Source organism: Triturus cristatus, chromosome 4_2, assembly GCF_964204655.1.
Source record: "Triturus cristatus chromosome 4_2, aTriCri1.1, whole genome shotgun sequence".
Classification (NCBI taxonomy): Eukaryota; Metazoa; Chordata; class Amphibia; order Caudata; family Salamandridae; genus Triturus; species Triturus cristatus.
In genome coordinates this window covers 940,112,139-940,133,640 of record NC_140586.1, presented here as the reverse complement: position 1 = coordinate 940,133,640, position 21,502 = coordinate 940,112,139, and positions in this window count along the sequence as shown.

Genomic DNA, 21,502 nt, shown 5'->3' with positions numbered 1-21,502 from the left:
TATATTGCCCAAGAGTGATGTAACAATGTAGACATGAAAAATAATTCATCAACATCAATGTGTTTGTTAGAAATATTCACAAGTTAATCATTTCACATAGAGACGTGTGATGTAATATAGACATGCATTGCCCTTGTGGCGAAATGTCTAAAAGTGGCGTGGCTCACCTGCCAAAAATCAGGTAGAGTGCCACATCTGTCCTCGGCCACTCGCCATAGGTACACACGCTGCTCCAACCTGTAGAGTTAAGGTTGTGGCGTTATATAATAGTACTGCCCACCACTAACCGGTTTGACAAGCTCAAAGAAGAAGAAAAGAGAGCGAGGTGCACGATGGTGCACTTCATTGGTTAGTTATGCAATGTCGCTCTTCCTCTCTGCAACCATTGCTAAGTCAAACTGGTAGATGGTTGTTAATGGGGCCATGTCAGTTTGAGATTGGCGAGTCATGTGCTTAGCTGTAGGGTGATCCAAGCAGGACCTCGATCCCCAGCGGCGCCCCGCAGACATAGAGTCCTTGCCCCAAGGATGTGTGATCGCATATACGAGCTTATCTCAGAGTGGGAGACCGTGCTTGTGCAATGAGAGGCTGTATAATGAATGAGCATCCTCTGGGATATGCAAAAAACACACAGACATCGCATGTGTTGTGAGTGTCATGCCCAGTGGGTTGAGATGGTGAACACCCTAAATATCGATTCCAAAATATCGACTGCCCACAATATCGAAGTTAAAATATAGAGTGGACAGAATATCGAATTATCAAAATATAGATAGGTCAGAATATCGAAATTGGGGTACGAAATATCGATTTCCATAATATAGAATTTAAAAATATAGAATTCCATAATATCGAATGTTAAAATATAAATTACGATAATATTGAATTAAAAAATATAGATATCTATAATATAGATTTTTTTTATTGTTATGTATGGTAGTATATGTGTAAAAATTATGTATTATTTTTGTAATGTATGTTTAATTTATTTAAACTAATGAATGTTATGTAATTTAATTTTTGCGTAATTTAATTCGGTAGCGGGTTGTGGGTTTATAGGGGAATAGGGTGGGAAGTAATTTAATTATGGTTAATTAAATATTAATTATATTTATATGTTTTGTTTTGATAATTAATTGATTGATAATTAATTATTAATTGGTAATTAATTGTTATTAATTGGTAATTAATTTATATTAATTCATTAATTGATTATTAGGTTAATTGTATTTTTTATTATTAGGAGCGGGTTGTGGGTTTGTAGGGGAATTGGGTGGGAAGTAATTTAATTGTAATAAAGTAAATAATTATATATGTATTTATGTGTATTGATAATTAATTGGTAATTAATTATTAATTGGTAAATAATTAGTATTAATGGGTAAATAATTTGTATGAATTGCTAATTAATGTTTATTAATTGCAAAATTATTTTTAGTAATTGATTAATTGATAATAATGTTAATTGTATTTTTTATTATTGGGAGTGGGTTGTGGGTTTATAGGGGAATTGGGTGGGAAGTAAATTAATTGTAATAAAGTAAATAATAATATTTTTAATTATGTGTATTGATAATTGATCATTAATTATTAATTGGTGATTAATTTGTATTAATTGGTAATTAATTATTATTAATTGCTAATTTATTTTTTCAATGGTAATTAATTGTTATTAATTGGTAATTTTTAATTAACTTTTTATTGGTATTGATAATTAATGTAATCTTATTTTAAAAATAAATCATTACTTTCCCTACTTTTGCACTCTCAGGAGTGGGAATAGTATTTTTTACCCTCCCGCTATCCAACTCTTTCCCTACTGTTGCACTCACTGGAGTGGGAATAGTAATTTTTCCCTTCTTGCTATCCAACGCTTTCCCTACTGTTGCACTCTCTGGAGTGGGAATAGTAAATTTTATCCTCCCGCTATCCAACGCTTTCCCTACTGTTGCACTCTTTGGAGTGGGAATAGTAATTTTTACCCCTACGCTATCCAACGTTTTCCCTACTGTTGCACTCACTGGAGTGGGAATAGTAATTTTTACCCCTACGCTATCCAACGTTTTCCCTACTGTTGCACTCACTGGAGTGGGAATAGTAATTTTTACCCCTACGCTATCCAACGCTTTCCCTACTGTTGCACTCACTGGAGTGGGTATAGTAATTTTTATCCTCCCGCTATCCAACGCTTTCCCTACTGTTGCACTATTTGGAGTGGGAATAGTAATTTTTACCCCTACGCTATCCAACGTTTTCCCTACTGTTGCACTCACTGGAGTGGGAATAGTCATTTCTATCCCTACGCTATCCAACGCTTTCCCTACTGTTGTACTCACTGGAGTGGGAATAGTAATTTTTATCCTCCCGCTATCCGACGCTTTCCCTACTGTTGCACTCTTTGGAGTGGGAATAGTAATTTTTACCCCTACGCTATCCAACGTTTTCCCTACTGTTGCACTCACTGGAGTGGGAATAGTAATTTTACCTCTACGCTATCCAACGCTTTCCCTACTATTGCACTCACTGGAGTGGGAATAGTAATTTTTATGCTCTCACTATCCAACAAAATCTCTACTTTTTTTACATTTATTTTATTATGTTTACATTTTAAGCTTATTTATAACATATTATGTATGTTTTATTTAATTGACTTTAATATTTAATTACTTTTATATTATTTTTAATACATTTAAAAAAATCGATATTTTAGCTAACTATATTTTAACATTCTATATTTTGGAATCGATATTTTAGTACTTACCTGTTTGTAGATAGGGAGTCGATATTCTGTCCTTCTATATTTTGGCGTTGATATTTTGTGTAGTCGATATTTTGTCTCTCGATATTAAGTCACTGAACCGGTTGAGATACAACCATGATGGGAAACAGTACACTGGAGCAAGTATCAGCTCTGCAGAGAAGGAAGGACAGCATACTTGGAGGGAGCACAGTGCACTACAGGTAGCATGCCGCTTTCATTGGCGACCTAATATTAGGGTGTGCGATAGACCTCGGGAGAGGCCGTGGGCGAAGAAGAATAATAGATTAAGTACTCCTGGGGAGCACGGCGCGCTTGAGAGTGTGAGTTACTAGGGTCCAAAATTACTCATGCTGGAGACGCGGTATCCAGTAGGGAGAGGGGTCGGTAACTTGCTCAACAAGGCCGGTCGCAGGAGGTGGTGCCCTCCATGATAGGAGCCGTAGGGGGGAAGACCCTGCGTGGGGCTGCAGATGACTCACCGTTATTGCTGCTGTCATTGGAAGTTGAGGCCAGATCGCTAACATGAGGTCGAACAAGGAGTGTGGAGCCCCCGTGGAGAGAACGAAGGCAGGGATTCACCGTACTTGGAGAAGCCGTGGCCATGGTGTGTCGTGACAGGACTCCTGTCACAGATGAGCAACATGCTTTGTCAAAATAAGGGGTGGGTACTGTCGTGAACTTCCTGGAGGCCGTGGGGCATGCCGGGAAGTGTAGTTTCAGCTAATGCGGTAGGCTTGAAGACAGACGCAGAGCTACCAAGTGTGTATGCACTCAGTGAGGGGTCAGAGACCTAGAAGAGATCACAGCAAGGAAACAGGGTGTTGTCTGAAAAGCCGGCGCGCAACAGATTGAGGCCACAACTCAGGCAACCTCGCAGGCACGCACATGTACAGAGCGAGTGCCTTGCATTGTTTTTCTTTTTTTTTTTATTAAAGTTTTTTATTAAAACAACGATGATCTGCATGTACAATTTTACAATCTTGATGTTATTTCTGTACAGTCACTTATATACATTCCTACATCGGTACACATGTGACTTCAACAACATCACAGGTCCTCGTCCAAGTGGCTGTCTTCTTCTGGGGGCGTGCAGATGTTTCCCCTATATATGTTCCACTTTCCTCACACCCTTCCCCATTTTTTGGGGCATTTCCTATTTATAAATGTGGCCTTCTCCGCTACCATAACCATATCCATAGCTCTACACCAATTCAGTAATGTTGGTATGATCCCCACTCCGCACTTCTGCGCTATGTTCCGCTTAGCTATTATCATGCCTGTCGTTGCCCACTCATGTTCAGCGTGATTAAGGTCTGTTGGACCCCAGACGTTAAGGAGGCAGCATTTGGGCTCAAGCGGGACATGTTTCTCGGTGACTTCTGCAATAGTTCTTATCACTGCCTCCCAGTAGGGTGCAAGTTTCGGGCAGTCCCATAAAGTGTGATACTATGTACCAACATCCCCACAGAGGCGTAAACAACATGGGTCAGGAGTCCATCCTATCCTGTGCAGTACTGTCTGTGTGTAATAGGTCCTCTTAATATTAATATGATTAATAATAATAATATTAATAATCATAATATTAGTTGTAAAATTTTAAATTGCACCAAGCCCAGTCTAGAGGAGATTGCTACCTCCTTCGGTGAAACCAACGCCTCGTGCCAGTCGGGATCGTCCATGTCTCCCACCACGACTGCTAAAGTTCCCTGAGCCGGTCAAGCGGATCGGGCCGGTTGTTTATGATTTTTTATATGTTAGTGAGGTCGCTCGTTTGTGTAGGTAGTCGGTCAATAATCGGTCCTCTAAGGGGGATGATTCCGGGAGCGTCTCATCTGTAGAGAGTGTAGCTTCTATTGCGTGTTTAATTTGCAGGTATCTGAACTGTTCACTCTGAGCCATTTTGTAATGTTCTTGTAGAAGGGTGGAGCTGATCACTTTCCCATTATGCCAGAGGTCCCCAAGCCGGGAGCCGGGAGATGCCGATCAGATCCCATTTTTGAAATCCCTTGCTGTTGCCCAGTGTACCAAGTTTACTTGTGTCTCATAAAGGCGTGTGTTGTGTGAGTCTGCCTGACCAACCCAGGTGTCTATTGACCGTGTGCCAGATGTGAACAGTGTGCGACGCTGGGGCTATAAGGTCACGAGCTTTCTGATTGTTGTAGAGTGCTCTATTAACACCACCTTTGCCTACTGACATTCTGTCGAGGTGGTAGGCCGGGTCTGTGTCTGGCACGTGAAGCCATTGATTAATGACTATGAGTTGTGAAGCCCAGTAGTACTCTTTGATGTCGGGCAGGGCTATCCCGCCATCATACCAACTCCGCACCAGTTTATTTGCTGCCACTCTTGCCGGTTTGCTATCCCAAAGGAGAGCCGCAACCTCCAAATTCACTGCTCTAAAATATGAAACAGGGACTAAGTATGGCTTATTGTGTAGGGCGTATAAGAATCTGGGCAGGACCATCATTTTAAAGAGAGCCGCTCTGCCTAATAGGGTGAGTGGTAGTGCTTTCCAGTGCTTAATATCTCGTTTCAATTTTTGCAGAGGGGCATGTAAATTAAGTGTTAAAAATGTGTCACGATCTGAAGTTACATGTATGCCAAGGTACTTAAAATTGTACGGGACTATTTGGACCTTGCAGCCCCTTGGGAGGCGCGGGGGCTGACCATGTAATATATACAGCACAGACTTATCCCAATTAATAGCGTATCCAGAGACGGAACCAAACACCGCGCAGATATTGAGTAGCGCATGGAGGGATCGCGTGGGAGAGGCAACATACAGTAGTATATCGTCCTAATAGAGGGAGATACGATATTCCCATTCCTCCCTCCATTTTAGGCCTCGGACCATAGGATCCCATCTTCTCCATGCCGCCAGTGGTTTGAGGACTAATGGAAACAATAAGGGCGAGAATGGGCAGCCCTGTCTTGTCCCCTTGCCCAGGGTAAATTCCCGCGATATGTGACCATTAGCGACCACATATGCTACCGGATCTGTGTAAAGTAAATGTATCCAGGAGCAGAATTTCAGCCCAAACCCCAGATGTTGATGGACCGCAAACAAAAAGGCCCATTCCACCGAATCAAAGGCCATTTTTGCGTCCAAAGAGAGGACCGCGGCGTCTTCCTGTGTAGTGTGTTTCACCCTAATACGCCATGAAGGCGTCTAAGAGTCAGGGCTGTGTTTCTGCCAGGCATAAAGCCCGACTGATCCAGGTGGACCAATGTGGGGAGATAGGGGGTAAGCCGAAGTACCAGCATTTTGGCTAAGATTTTCGCTTCCACATTAATTAAGGAGATTGGGGGATATGATGTGCATTCCTCTATCGGTTTGCCAGGTTTATGGATGGCAACAATAGTTGCCAGTCGTTAATCTCTAGGGAGTGTCCCTATGTCTCGACTCGCTTCGAACATTTGTAACAAGTGTGGGGCTATTTTATCCGCTGTGTGCTTATATAATTCTATCGGGATGCCGTTTGGACCAGTGGCTTTGCCCGATTGTATTTTTGAAATGGCTATCTTGAGTTCGTCTACTGTGATGTTTACTTCTAGACTTTCGGCTTCTTGAGGCGTAAGCCGTGGCATATGGATATGTTTGAGGAATGCAAGCGGTGCCTGTATGGTGGTAGTGTTCGTGGACGTATATACTTGTTCATAGTGTTGCATTAGTGCGGTGACTATGCATTGTGGGTCCAACGTGATTTCTCCATCGTCAGTCCTAATCTGTGCTATCCATCTGTGTGCTCGTTCTCTCCAGCTGCATGTTGGGATTCTAAGTGCTGTACTTCCTGTTATAAGGTCTCTATTGCCTTCCTTTTTTCCCTTTTATGCCCTTCAATGAGGGAGTTAGCCTGTCCCCTTATCACTGGTTTGTATGCTTCCCATAGTGTCAATGGAGAGGAGACTGATGTTTTATTTTCTTATATCTAATCTATGCGGGTGAGGCTATTGTGAGGCTATTGTGAGCTCCTGAGTGGAAGGTGTATTGTTTCTCGAGTGGGTTTTGGAACCTCCATATGTCCAATAGGCCATGTACTTCTATAAAGTCAGGCAGGTGTGAACTAACACGATGTTGTGGGCGGATAGGTGTGCGGTACAGCATGTCATTTACGGTCATATTGAAATTGCACCCTAATATTAGGTCTCCGTCTGGTAGTGTTAGGATGTTTGTGCCCACATCTGGAAAATTGGGGGAGTGCAGAGCCGGCGGGACATAAACAGATACTAAGTTGAAAATTCGCCCCTCCCATTGAAGCGAGACTGCCGCAAAGTGGCTTAGGTCGTCCTTAAACATGCGGTGGGTGATGAGGGGCGAATCTTTTTCGCACCAAAATCCCCACTCCCCGGGATCCCGCGGTGAACTCTGAATGTACTACCAGTTGACACCCCCACCGATCAAGGGCTTTACACATGGGGCCCATCAAGTGCGTCTCCTGAAGCAGTATAACTGCCTGGGATATGCGTTTCAGGTATTGTAGCACCAGTCCCCATTTTATCTTGTCCCCCAGATCATTGACATTCCAGGTGAGGAGTGATAACGTTGGCACCGTGGTGCGGTGTGTCATTGGATCAGATGAAGACATTGGCGATATGAATTGTTGTGACATGTCGAATAGCGGAAGTCATTGTGGACCTGTTGCAATAGTGACTGTAAGGAGATAGTTGCAGATCAAAAACCAATGAAATATCAACAATTAAAACATTCCCATATTGTAAATAAGCATCACTCGTAACCGGAATCTGTATGCCGCTACCGCTGCCCAGTCGCGATATCATTATATACAGAACATTACGCTTCATCATCCTGACAATATAAGATGGCGATAGGACCCTCCCCACCCATCCCAAACAGAACAAAACCCCTCTCCCTGCATCCCTGCCTAGTAGGTCTAATACTACCCACATCCCCAAAAGCAGAACGCCTATGATCCCAAAAACCATGATCATTTAAATCTAGGGTCATGTACTAATGGCGCCAAATAGCCCATCCCTCCCAGGCCAGCAGCCATGCCCATCGCTGTCGAGGGTGAATAGCAGTTACGAGTTTTTAGTAAGTGCCTTGCATTTTTGATGAAGATTAACTTTCTGTTAGTATACAGTAGTTCCCTGAAATTATGGTGTGGCAGTGTCATGGTGTTTACCTGTCTATGTGAGACATCCCAAGATCTCCAAAAGTAGGTTAGCCATAAGTTGCCAAAAAGAACAAGTATTATGATCATGGCAGTATTTCCATGAGCCATGGTATGTACTTGTATAAGAGAGCCTGTGTCCAGATATGAAGAACAAGCTAAACGTCTCAGATGATGAATGCTAGTGGGGTCTTCAAGGAAGTATAAAAAAAATAATAACACACACACATCACTGGTGGTGTGCATGATGTCCTTGTTGGGGGGGGGGGCTCTGAGACATCCATAGTAGGAAATTGTTGAAAGAGCGAGGGAAGGAGGCTGCGTGCCTCAAGCATGTCCTGCTGTGCAATATTGGTCATATTGTAAATGGAGACGCTGGCCTTGTGTACGCTCAGACTATTAGTTTACGGAGATGTGAAACATGGCACCTAGGTCAAAGATAACCATGGAATGTCATTGTTAAGTCCAAAGTTTGAGGTGCTGAGACTAAATAACCATTTTTGTTCTATTCTGAGCAGTCTCTTAGTGATATCGGGTGTGCTGGGTGGTAAGTTGGGTTTGTCAAGGACTGTCCATTTCATGGTATCTGCCTGGTGGTTCAACTCTAGGAAGTGTTTGGTGAGTTTGGTAGCCTGCTTTTCACATCTGATAGTACTCTGGTGTTCAAGAATTCTTATTCTTACTTTTCGGGTGGTCATACCCACATATCTGAGTCCACAGGGGCACCTGATGAGATAAATCACTCTTTCACTGTTGCAGTTAATGTGCTGTCTGAGTTTCCAGGGTTTTCCTGTGCCGATAGCAATTGTTTTGGTTGCTGTAGTCTGGGGGCAGACAGAGCATGTGCCACAGGGATAGTGTCCCTGGACTGGCGGTGGACCCCTCGTAGGAGGCATAGGACGTTGTCTGGTATGTACTAGGCTGTCTTTGAGATTCCGACTCTGTTTGAAGGCAAACAGAGGTTTCTCAAGAGATAGTTTCCCTTTATTCATGATGTGCCAGTTTTTGTTGACCTGTTTCTTAGCTTGGTTTGACACAGTGTTGATGGTGACCTCAGCTAGGCCTACCAGTGCAAGGGGTTCGCCCTTCTCTGCACAGAGTCTTCAGACCAATAGGAAGAAGTTGGCACAGAAACTGGAATAGAAAATACAAAGTTTAATAAAACCTCATGAGGTGGAACTACATTCAAACAGCACCCTTTGGTACTGAGTGAAGTAGCACACAGAGTAGAAGAACCGTGGGTCTTTTATACCCACACAGGGGCTTAAAAAGAGGGCGGTACAAGCACACATAGGAGAATTACATACATAGATGGTAATACAGAAATGCACAGTCAACAGTAAAGGAGGAGCTAGAAGTTGCTGACTCTGGTAGAAACAACCTGACAGCTACAGACTAAAAACAGATGCATGGACAGTTAGACTCTTCTGCGCATGTGCAGAGTAGCAGAGTCTAAGTATAGCCAGTCCTTTAAACAGAGCACAAGGGTAAACAACAATGAAGAAGGAAACAGCCCTTGGTGAGCACATGGCAGACAAAATGGCTGCCAGAAATACAAAATGGTTTCCACAAAATTGACAAGATAGCCTCTAAATACCAGATGGATTCCGCTAATGCTAATCCAATCGCAGCCAATTTACAACAATAGTGCTGAAGGTGTTCACACAGACAAGTCTTTTCTGTGGTTAGTTTTTCGGAGTGGTGTCCAATGGGGCATCCCTGTTGTTATTTAAAGCCTGTTTGGCAGATTTTTTTTATCAGAGAGCAGGGTAGTGTCTGTCCAGGATATTGTTACGTAATCTGGTAGAGTGCGCTCTGTATGTTTCTACACTGGAGCACTTCTACCTAAGTCTAAGGAACTGCCAAAATGGAGGTTATCACGAAATGATTTTGGATGGTGGCTGTTTGTAGAAGGGCATTCCTAGCCATAGGTTTCTGGTACAGCTCAGTTTTGAGATGTCCATCGCAGGGTACAATCAGTAGGTCAAGGAAGGGAAGGCGTTTCTTGCTGTACTCGCATGTACAGCGTAGGTGTGTGTTCTGGATGTTGTGCCACTGGTGGAATAGTGCAATGGAAGCAGAGTCGCCGCGCCACACCACGAGTATATCCTCAATATACCTCTTCTATACTACAATGTTCGTCTGGTAGGGTTTGTAGTCTGAGAGCACTTTTTCTTCCTCGAAGACATGCATGTACAAATTCGCCAGAACACGTGAGAATCCAAACTGGAGAAAAACCTTATCAGTGCTCTGAATGCCAGCAAAGGTTTTGTAACAAACAGAGCCTTTCTCGATATGCAATAATCCATTCTGTGGAAAAAGCTTATCAGTGCTCTGAATGCCAGAAATATTTCAGAGACGAAAGCAGTCTCACTCGCTATAAAAGAACCACACTGGGGAAAAACCTTATCGGTGCTCTGAATGCCAGAAATGTTTCAGTTACGAAAGTGGTCTCCCAGAACATACAAGGACACATGCTGGGGAAAAACCTTATCAGGCTTGCTGGCCAGATGGTTCTGTCCCGCTAGTATGTTGCACGGACACGGGGGGCGTGGCTTAGCAGCCGACGGGCATGGATGCGTGAGCGAAGAGCTCCGCATCCCGCCCGGCTAAGATCCTGTACAAAGTGGTGCCCCCCACCTGCCCTGTGCTTTTAGAGCGGACCGCTGGCCGGGTTCGCGGCGCCAGAGACGGGAGCCGCGACTGCGACCGAGGTGGAGGCGGGTGGCTGCCGGCCATCTTGGGCGGCCTGTGAGGCGACGGGCGGCCGCGGCCCACAGTACGTTGGTGGCCGGCCGGAAGTGCGGGGGGCCCCGGCAGGCGCAACAGGAAGTGCCGATCGCCTGTGGGTGGAGGACGGAGTGCAGCGGTGGACGCCCACGGCGGGAGGCTCGCAGCTGCAGGTCACGAACTGGCGCTGCCGCTGGGGATCGCCCCCGAGGGGGAACGGCGTGCCAGAGAGAGGAGCCGGGCCTGCGACGCCAGTGAGGCTGCCTAGAGCGGGAGCGGAGGCGGAGGACGGCGGACCCTGTGCGGCTGAAAGGAGGGCGGGGCCACGGGAGTAGCGACTGGCCCGGCGAGCGACATTGAAGCACAGAGCTCTCTGACCCGGGGCTGTGGACCTCGGACCCGGCGGAGGGCGCGGCCGCTGGTGTGCGGTGGGGGCTTGGAGTATTGTGGTGCCCCGAGGAGGACGGCAGAGACGCCCCGGTGGGGGACTTGACCGGCAGCGGAGCGGAGAGGGTCCCCGCAGCGGACGCAGGGCACGCGGGGCCTGGGTGCTGCCAGCTGTCTCGTGAACAAGGCCTCGTGCCGGCCTGCAGGTACCGGGTGCGGGATCATGGGCAAGCCGCGTCCCAAGTTGGGAGGAGCCCCGGCGGACCCCGCGGGGGACACTGTCGCGGGCCGAGAGGTCGGACTGAATGCGGACGCGGCGGTGGGCCTCCAGCAGCGGCAGCTGGACCAAATCCTCCTGGCCATAGCGGACACGAAGTCGGCATTGCAGGCGGACATTGCCCAGGTGTCCACGGATCTGGGGCTGCTTCGGGCGGATCACCGGAAGCTCGTGGATAGGGTCAAAACTGCGGAGGACAGGTTGGACTCGCTGGCCCCGGCCCAGAAGGTGACGGAGACCCAGACGGCGGACCTCCTGCGGAGGGTAGTGGTCCTGGAAAAGAGGGCCGAGGACGCTGAAGGGCGTAACCGCCGCAACAACATCCGAGTGGTGGGTCTGCCAGAGAAAATTGAAGGGGGTGACATGTTGGCCTTCCTGGAGACCTGGCTGCAGGAGGTGGTGGTGCCGGAGGGGCTCACGCGGTTCTACACCTTGGAGAGGGCGCATAGGGTGCCTGCTCGGCCCCCGGACCCGGGCCGTCCGCCCCGGCCGGTGGTGGCCCGCCTGCTGCACTACAGAGACCGAGACATCATTTTACAGAGAGCTCGGTCGCAGGGCCCATTCCAGGTGCAGAATGTCCCGGTTTCCATTTACCCGGATTACCCCATGGAGGTCCAGCGCAGACGCTCCTCCTTTCAGGCTGTGAAGAAGGCACTGCGGGACGAGGGGCTGCAGTACTCCTTGTTGTTCCCGGCACGACTCCGAGTGGTGCTGGATGGAGCGACGTCGTTCTTCACTGACCCCGCGGTGGCCTGGAGTTGGCTGGAGGCGACCAGAACCCGGGCGGCGGCGCACTCGGATGGAGGGAGGCCGATGGGGGCACTGGCCAAGCCCCGCCGTAGCAGACGCAACAAGGCACGACAGGCGGGGGTCCGGTCGCCTGGTGCCTCCCAGACGGTGCTGGAGCGGCGGGCTGCTCTGCAGGCGGTCTCGGAGATCTCCGGGGCGGTGGCCTCCCAGCTCAGCGAAGCATCGGGCTCCCGGAGGGGCACTGAGGACTCCCATTCTGATGGTGCTGAAGGGGAGGCGGAGGAGTTACCTGATGTTACCCCTGGGACTGCTGATGAGTTGCTGGACGCTTGAAGGTTTGGAGAGCTACCGGACCTCGGCTGGGAGGGCACAGATAGTGGGGAGCTGCGGGACATTGAGAGAGAGGTCTGGCGGGGTCCTGCGGGGTTGAGGGGCAGCCGGCTCTGGGATGGTGCTTTGTGGCTGGTCGTGAGGGGCGTGAAGAGGAGGGGGTGGGGGGCCTGAACGGAGTGGAGCGCCGGGGAACGACTGGCTGTGACTGGGCAAGGATGCTTGGATAAGGACTGTCGTCAAGCCCGTCTGGCGGTGAGCCACCACCTCAACCTCACGGACGAAGTGAGACTCTGGTGGCTACCAGAGGGTTTGGTTGCTGTTGGGGGTAGTATTTGGATGGGTACCTACAGTTTAGCGCCTGTTCTGGGGAGGGGAGGGAGCTCGGGGAGTTGGGTAGTTATACGGTTTTTGGGGTTTGTCAGTGTGCCTCGGGGGTCATGGGTGGTTGGTTCAACGATGGGATGGGGAACCCCCCTGAACTGCGATTTATGACTTGGAATGTGAGAGGGCTCACCTCAATGGTGAAGCGGCATAAAGTCCATGCGTACTTAGTGCGGAGAGGGGTACAGGTAGCATTCCTTCAGGAAACCCATTTGGACAAAGAAGAGGGGAAGGCGCTGCGTAGACGCTGGAGGGGCCAACTGTATTACACGACATTCTCGAAGTTTGCTCGGGGTGCCCTGCTCTGGGTGAGGGCGGGTGTCCCTTTTCAGCATCTCAGGACGTTAGTGGATCCGGAGGGCAGGTTTGTGGCGGTGCAGGGGCGACTGGATGGAAGGGATATAGCTTTGTGTAGTGTGTATGCCCCCAATGTTGACCAGGCCGCTTTCTTTTCCAGACTATCGGGTCAACTGGCAGAATATTTGACAGGGGCGGTGGTATTGGGGGGGGATTTCAACTCAGTGTTGGATGTAGAGTTGGACAGGTCTCATCCGCCCCTTGCACAGTCGGCGGTTTGCCGGGTGGCCAAAAGCAGGCGGGTCTGGCAAGATACTTGGGGCTTGGTGGACACGTGGCGTACCCATCACCCGCATGACAGGGACTACTCCTTCTATTCGGCTCCTCATGAGCTGCACGTCAGATTAGATGGCATATTGTGCTCTCCGGAGGTTCAACCTTTGATGCGGCATAGTGAATATTTAGCCAGGACCATATCGGACCATAACCCATGCGTAGGGATGCTGCGATGGTCTAGGCAGCGGCAGGTGATCCCTACGTGGCGCCTTAACCCCTTGCTGCTTGAGGACCCGGTGTTCCAGGCGGAGATTAGGGATTGTATAACGCAGTATTTCGGGCAGAATACAGGGACGGCGACGACCCGAGCGACGGAATGGGATGCGTTTAAGGCGGTAGTCCAGGGGGCTTGCATATCCTCCACCACCGGGGTGCGGAGGGCCTTGTTAAAAGAGGTGGACGGAGCGGAGACGCGGCTGCGGGAAGCGGAGCGGGCGTTTCAAGACGGGGACAGCGAGGTGGCCGGGGTTGTGGAAGCGCGAGAACGCGTGGCAGTCTCCATGGAACAGCTTCGTTGTCACGATCATAGAACTTATCTGGTCCGAGCACATGCGGAAAGGGATAAGGTGGGTTCCCTTCTGGCATGGTTGGCGAACCCGGCGGCGCGCGGTGACCCCATACTCCTACTGGTAGAGGAGGGGGGGGGTCCCGGTTTATTCCCAGGTGGGGATTAATATGCGGTTCACCAGCTATTATGCTGGGTTATATGATAGTACAATGGCGCAGGAACCCGAGGGCCTTGTTGATTTTCTGTTGGCAGCCCGCCTGCCTCGACTGGACTCGGACGCTGAAAAGGGCCTTGGGGGCACGATTTCGCTGAGCGAAATCCGAGTGGCAATTAGGCATATGGCTCGTCGCAAGACCCCGGGGGCGGATGGCTTGCCTGTCGAGTTTTATGCAGCCTACCCGGAGCTGTTGGCGCAGCAGCTGCAGGCCCTGTATAGCGAGGCATGGGAGTTGGGACAGTTGCCCGCCTCTGCTCGGGAGGCGATCGTGATACCCTTGCTGAAACCCGGTGGCGAGGCGGGTGCACGCACAGCATACCGCCCGCTTTCTATGCTGACGGTGGACTACAAGATCCTGAGTAGAATCTTGGCGTCACGCCTTTTGACCCACATGACCGCCTTGATCCACCCGGATCAGGCGGGCTTCATTCCTCGGCGCAGCACAGCCACCTCCATTCGACGGTTGCTGCGAGTGATGGAGCTGGACCGGGACGAATACCCGGAGGCCTGCACACTGTCGGTCGACCTAGAAAAGGCCTTCGATAGTGTGGAGTGGCCGTATTTGTATCGAGTGTTGCGGGCATTCGGCTTAGGGGAGGACTTTGTCCGTTGGACCACCTTGTTGTATAGCGGGGCCACGGCCCGGGTGAAAACGGGGACTACTATCTCGGCTTCCTACCATGTGCGGAGGCTGACGAGGCAGGGCTGTTCCCTCTCCCCCTTGTTGTTTGCGCTGGCTGTTGAACCGCTGGCCGCTCACGCCCGACAGGGGGGTGCTTACTCCGGAGTCTCCCTGAGGGGGGACGCCCACTACATCTCCCTCTATGCAGACGACCTGCTGTTGTTTTTGAGGGACGCATCTGATGCGTTACGGGGCGCGACCGCGCTGTTGAAGGAGTTCGGCCGCATGTCCGGCCTGAAGGTCAATTGGGGTAAGACGTGTCTGTTCCCATTGTCGCAGGGCGGCGGGACACTGCGGACGGCGGGACATATCCGATGGGAGAGCAGCTGCTTGCGCTACCTGGGGGTTAACATTTATCATACCCAGGCAGATTTGTTGGAGGGGAATGTCGGCAGGGCGCTTCGGGGACTACGGGGTAGTATGGGATTTTGGAGTACACTCCCGCTCTCGTGTGCCGGGAGGGTGGCGTTGCTGAAAATGGTGGCGCTGCCACGCCTTCTTTATTTTTTCCGCACACTTCCTATATGGATCCCGGCGTCATATTTTGCGCGCTTACGGGCTCTTTCGACGGGGTTCATTTGGGGGTCGGGACGGCGACGGGTGGCGCTGGCCACGTTGCGGAGGCCACGAGCGGAGGGGGGCCTGGCAGCCCCCAACTTTGAATGGTACTATCTGGCGGCGCAGCTCCAGTGGCTCACACAGGTGGTGGCCCGGGAGTATCGAGGCCCTGAGGGCCCACGGGACAGGTTGATCCCACGGCATGTGCTGGCCTTTATTGTTCTCCAGCAGCGACTGGATCTGACTCAGCTGACCCTGGAGGAACGCACCCTCCGGAAGTGCTGGAATAGGTGCCAGAGGCGGGCAGCTATAGTCCGCCTGTACGCTCCGGAAATGCCCCTTGGGATGTGTACAGCGCTCCCGCATGGGGGAGATTGGTCGGGGCTAGCGATTTGGGAGGAGCTGGGGATACAGATGGTAGGGGACCTTTACCGGGACGGTGCGTTATTGTCTTTCCAGGAATTGCTGGACGCCTATGGGCTCCCGCAGGGGGATTTTCTGCTCCATGCGGCTTTGGTGGCGAGCATTCAGAAGCATTGGAACATGGGGCTGTCGGAACCCCCGACCGCGGCGGGTTGTCAGTATGTCGTAATGGCAGCAGGGACGGCCAAAGCCATCACATGCTTATACCGCAGATTATCGACGGAGGGTTTGCAACCTCTGGCCGCCCTGCGAGAAAAGTGGGAAAGGGACCTCGGGAAAACGATACCGGAAACCACATGGTCTACGCTAGTGCGGAGGGCCTGGAAGGGGACTCGGAATGCACGATTCCAGCTCGTTCAGTTTTTCACATTACATAGGGCGTATATGACGCCGGCCAAGATCCTGCAATACTTTGGCGGAGCGCAATCTCCATGCCCTCGATGTGGGGGAGAGGGGGTAGACTTTCGCCACATGTTTTGGGCCTGTCCACAGTTAGGCGATTATTGGGCTGAGGTAGTGGATTGCCTGAATCAGGTGACAGACCGCTCTCTCACTCCAGAGATGGGGACATGCTTGTTGCTATGGTTTCCCCACACCCGCCGCACGAAGGTCACTAGCAGGTTCTATGATCTGGGGCTGATATTAGCTAAGAGAGAATTGACCCTGCACTGGAAATCCAGGGGGGGGCCTAGCTATGTGCGGTGGAGGGCAGCGCTAGTGAGATGGGCGGGGGCAGAGGGTACACTCCGGGTGCAGATGGCTCTGAGGGGTGACGATGAGAAAGCGTTAGCGACGGCAAGGGCATGGGAAGCGTTGGTAGTGGAGCTCCAGGGGCTGATGTCTGAGGTAGAGGAAGAAGGGAGCGCATCGGATCGGCAAGAGGCGAGGGGACCTGGGGATTTAGCTGGGAAGAGGAGGAGGGCGGCCCCCAGACAACTACCAGAGGCCTGGATACGAGGGACGATTTGCTTACATAGAGAGGAGGTGAGCAACTGCCATTAAACTCCAGGATCGGGGGGGCACATCAAGGGTGAAATGGGGGACAGGGGCGCGGGAACCCGTGATGTACTGAGCAGTTGTTGTTGATTTGGAAACTAATAAAAAATGTTTCAACAAAAAAAAAAAAAAAGTATGTTGCACGGACACAGCTAAGAATCTGGGAGTTAAGTTTGACAATTGCTTATCCTTCCAACCCCAGATCAGCGCGGTAACTGGTTTGTGTTTTGGTATCTTACGGACTTTGAAAAAGTTCTGTTTATTCTGTCCTTTCCGGTGAGGAAAACAGTTATCCAGGCTCTGATAACATCTCACCTGAACTATGCTAACGCCTTATATCTTGGTCTTCCGGAATGGGCCATCCATAGATTTCAAATGGTGCAAAACACAGCAGTGCAACTTTTATTGAATTTGCCCAAGAGAGCCAGGACCTCATGCGAACTTTCTTACTTACACTGGCTTCCAGTAAGGAAGAGGATTCTGTTCAAAACTTTTGTGCTGATTTTTCGGGCTCTCCATAATGTTGGTCCATGTTACCTGGCTTCTCGTATTCATTTTTACAGTCCTTCCAGGAGCCTCTAGTCCTCACATTTGGCTTTTGCTAGAGTGCCAAGAGTGAGATTGTCAAGGATTGGCAGAGGGTCCTTTTCCTTTCTAGGGCCGTCTGTATGGAACCCTCTTCTGGTGCAACTGAGGCTGGAAAATTCTGAACCTGCTTTTAGGAAGGGGTTAAAATCTTGCCTATTCACTCTGTAATCTTCTGCTTGCTGCTGCATTAGCGCCCTGACACTCCTAAGAGCATTTGTACGCATTATAAATCTGTTTTCATCATTGTCAGTGCTCTGAATGCCCAAAAAGTTCAACCGTAAATCACTTCTAACTGAACATGCGAGATTCCACACTGGGGAAAAATCTTATCAGTGGTCTGAATGCCACAAATATTTCAGTGACCAAAGCACTCTCAACTTTATCAGTGCTCTGAATGCCAGAAAAGGTTTTGTAACAAATTGAGTCTTACTCGACATGCAATAACCCACTCTATGGAAAAACCTTATCAGTGCTCTGAATGCAAGAAATGTTTCAGTATAAAACGCAGTGTCACTTGGCATTTAAGAACTGTTAAACGACCACTCATCTGAAAACCAGGTTGTTCCTTTGGGGAGATAAGCCGATAATTCCCAATACCCCCAAGACTCTAGTCCTGCTATGGTGGCATATAAGCCCACCAAGCATGAAAGGAATCCTAGGGGGAAGAGGGGGAATGGGAGGAGAAAATAAGAGAGAGAAAAAACACACTGCTTCCTTCAGGTCGATGAACTGTTGATGCTCTGGTTCATTCAACCTTGGGCAGTGCCTAATACAGGAAAGTAGAGTTCTGCGTTCTTGGTTCTAGAAATAATTATACAAGCAAATTACTAATCATAAACAATCTATATGATCTTTAAACTAGATTCATTATCATGCATCCATTCCTTGTTTCACATAGTAACTCTTATTATATAAGTGCTCGAACTTCACAAGAGAAACCTCTTTGTTCTTTGGATAATGGCTGAAGGTATTCGATTACCTTTTACCTTTAAAATGTGTCCTTTTCTTGAGCTTCGAGTGTTGCTTCACAAACGATTAAGTCCCAAATTATGAGCAAAGTCATTTATCCAAGGTTTGAGCACAATGAGTAGATTGTTTTAAAATAAAATACAAATGCTAAAACTCGGCAAGTTCCAGAATATGTGCAAAGCCTTATATGCAAGGTCAGAACACCTGATTCAATCCGTTTTGAAACAAAATACTAATGCAGAGTTATGCACGATAAATCTCTGGTAAACGTGATAAATAATTAAACTAAAAGTACCTCTGAAATGGTTAAAAGCATCTTCTGCGGGACGCGTGGGACAAAAAATACCTTAATTTTTTTATTTATTCTTTTCTTTCAGTGATTTTTCTTACATAAGGATTCCAGAGTCAGCACAGGAATTCCGGATGCAATGCTGGTGTCAGGAAGGGCCGGCTCTAGGGCGTTGCGACCGGTGCCACCGCACCAGGTGCTGGTTTCCTGGAGGCGCCGTGTTTGCAGGTTTAGTATGTTTTTCAAGCACCTGCAACAGTGTTTCCTTCGTCCGGCAATTACCAGGCCTCACAAAAATGTCAAGAAAACGTGTGTGATTAATTATCTTCCTGGAGAGAGATCAGCATTTTGTATAGATGAGGTTTTGGCTTATGTGAAGTTAGTGCAGACAATATTCCTGCTGCAAAGAACGTGTACCAAGTAGATTACAGAGTGCGTATGATGTAAACAGATCAGCAGGTTACTGCTTTTAAAAAAGACATCCTTTTGTTACTTGCAATTTATAACTTAAAGTCCTAATATTCAAGAGTGAGCTATTAACTTCCATCATAGAACTGCATACACACTGTAAAGTACACATTAGGACATTGATTAATGTTGCATAAAGGGTTAATTTGGCTAGAAATCAATTCTTATTATTAAAGAAAACTCCCAACTATGCTGTTTCTTTTTCGACTCTGAGTTTGTGCTTCTCCACACCAAGCACTCTTAAACTATAGGGCCTACCAGTATGGATGACTTTTGACTCCTACACTTTTAGTCCTTTGGCTTATGTAAATTTCCTGTACACTGATTTAAACACGTATGATTGATTGTGTCTGTGTAATGTGTGTGTGATGCAAAGTGCTCTGACACCCTACACTGGTATGAGTGGCGCTATAAAACTAATTCAATGCATCTGACAGCAATAACGGCTACTAGAGGGAGTGCTGCGGGGCGGGGTGGAAGGGTGTGGGGTAGTAAACTCATGGCCGACCGGTGTAATGTAAATAAATAAATAAAACAAATTTCATTGCACATGCTGAAATGGCAAATGGCGATGCAGCGCGCGCATTACACTGGTTGGCCATGAGCCGGAGTTTACTACCCCCCAACCTGCCCCTCCCCCGCCCCACAGCACTCCCTCCTCCCTCCAGGAGACACTACTGTCTTAAAGAGTGTGGTTATGGAGACTTGGTCACTGTTAAAGGGTGCTAGTGAGAGAATCTGTGGTGGAGGTGGTCATTGGGGGGGGCGCCGACAAACATTGTCGCATAGGGCGCCACCAGCGCTAAAGCCGGCCCTGGTGTCAGACTCGTTGTCAGGACAACTCTTTTTCCAGGGAAATGAAGAGGCAGGACTGGAGACTGAAGAGAAGATCTGCAGCTGCATTCCAGATAAGTGGGAACGGAGCAACGAGGCCAAGCATTTCACTTGTTCAGCTGCTCCTATTTATATCTCAGGAGTGGGTGGGGTTACACGTGAGGCTGAAGTCAACACATGATTTACCAGCAAGTACAACACATGGCTAACTGACAGAAAGGTGCACGTGTGACTTATGCTTAGTCATTCTACCAACAATATGACTCTGCTAATTCTTTGAGCACATTTGAAATCATCAAGGCAATGTTGCATTAACTCAAACCACAACATGAAATTTATTATACTGCCCATACTAAATGTACCATAGCATGTTATAAAAATGTGTTTTAAACAAACAATACCAATTGTAAGAAAGAACCTACTGGCCATGCTTAGTGCACTATTTGGGCACTAGCCATGCTCAGTGTACATTTCCTAACAAGAACCCATTCTGGGGAAAAACCTTATCAGTGCTCTGAATGCGAGCAAAGGTTATGTAACAAACAGTCTTTCTCGACGTGCAATAACCCTCTCTATGGAAAAACCTTATCAGTGCTCTGAATGCCAGAAATGTTTCAGTGACAAAAGCAGTCTCACTCAGCATACAAGAACCCACACTGGAGAAAAACCTTATTAGTGCTCTCAATGCCAGAAAAGATTCAGCGGTAGAGACATTTGCAAACGCCATAAGCAAGCACACACTGCCCAAAATATTTATCAGTGCTCTGAAGGCCAGAAAAGCTACAATTTTAAATGCAATCTCACCCTACATGAGAAAACACTCACAGGGAAAGAATGTTACCAGTGTTCCGAATGACACAAATACCTTGTTGATAGGTGCAGCTTCACTAACCATGAGAGACTCCACACTGGAGAAAATCCTTATGAGTGCTCTGAATGCCAGAAAAGTTCAGAGAAAAACGTTTTATCACTCAACAAGAGAAACTCCACTCTGGAGAAAATCCTTATGCCAAAAAAGCTTCTATCTGAAAGACAGTGTTATGCTTCATGAGAGATCCCACACTGGGAAAAAACCTTATGAGCGCTTGAAATGCAAGCAAAACTTTGGCTACAAATTACTTCTCACTCAACATGAGCATACTCACATGGGAAAAAGCCTTATGGGTGTTCTGAATGTCAAAAAAGGTTTAATCACGTACATAATGCCACTCGACAAGAGAGAACCCACACTGGACTAAAGCCTAATACATGTTCTGAATGCCAGAAAAGTTTCAGTCAGAAAATCTGTCTCACTCAACATAAGAAATGCATCCACACCAGGTAAACAGGAACCCGTATCCTGAGTTGCAGAAAAGCTTCTAACACAACCTAACTTTGCATGCAACAACACGTATTGTATTTGCTATAAGATTAATCAAGAACATCTTGCAGGATAACATAGGCTGCCCATATGCAACCTCCCCAAAAATGTCAGGGCTTGAAAAAAAATCAACAAATTGCCACAAAATACACAATTTGAGTATATGAAAGTTAAAACACTCTCAAGATCTCTCCTCGACCCAGAGAAATGTTAGTGGTTTAAAAAA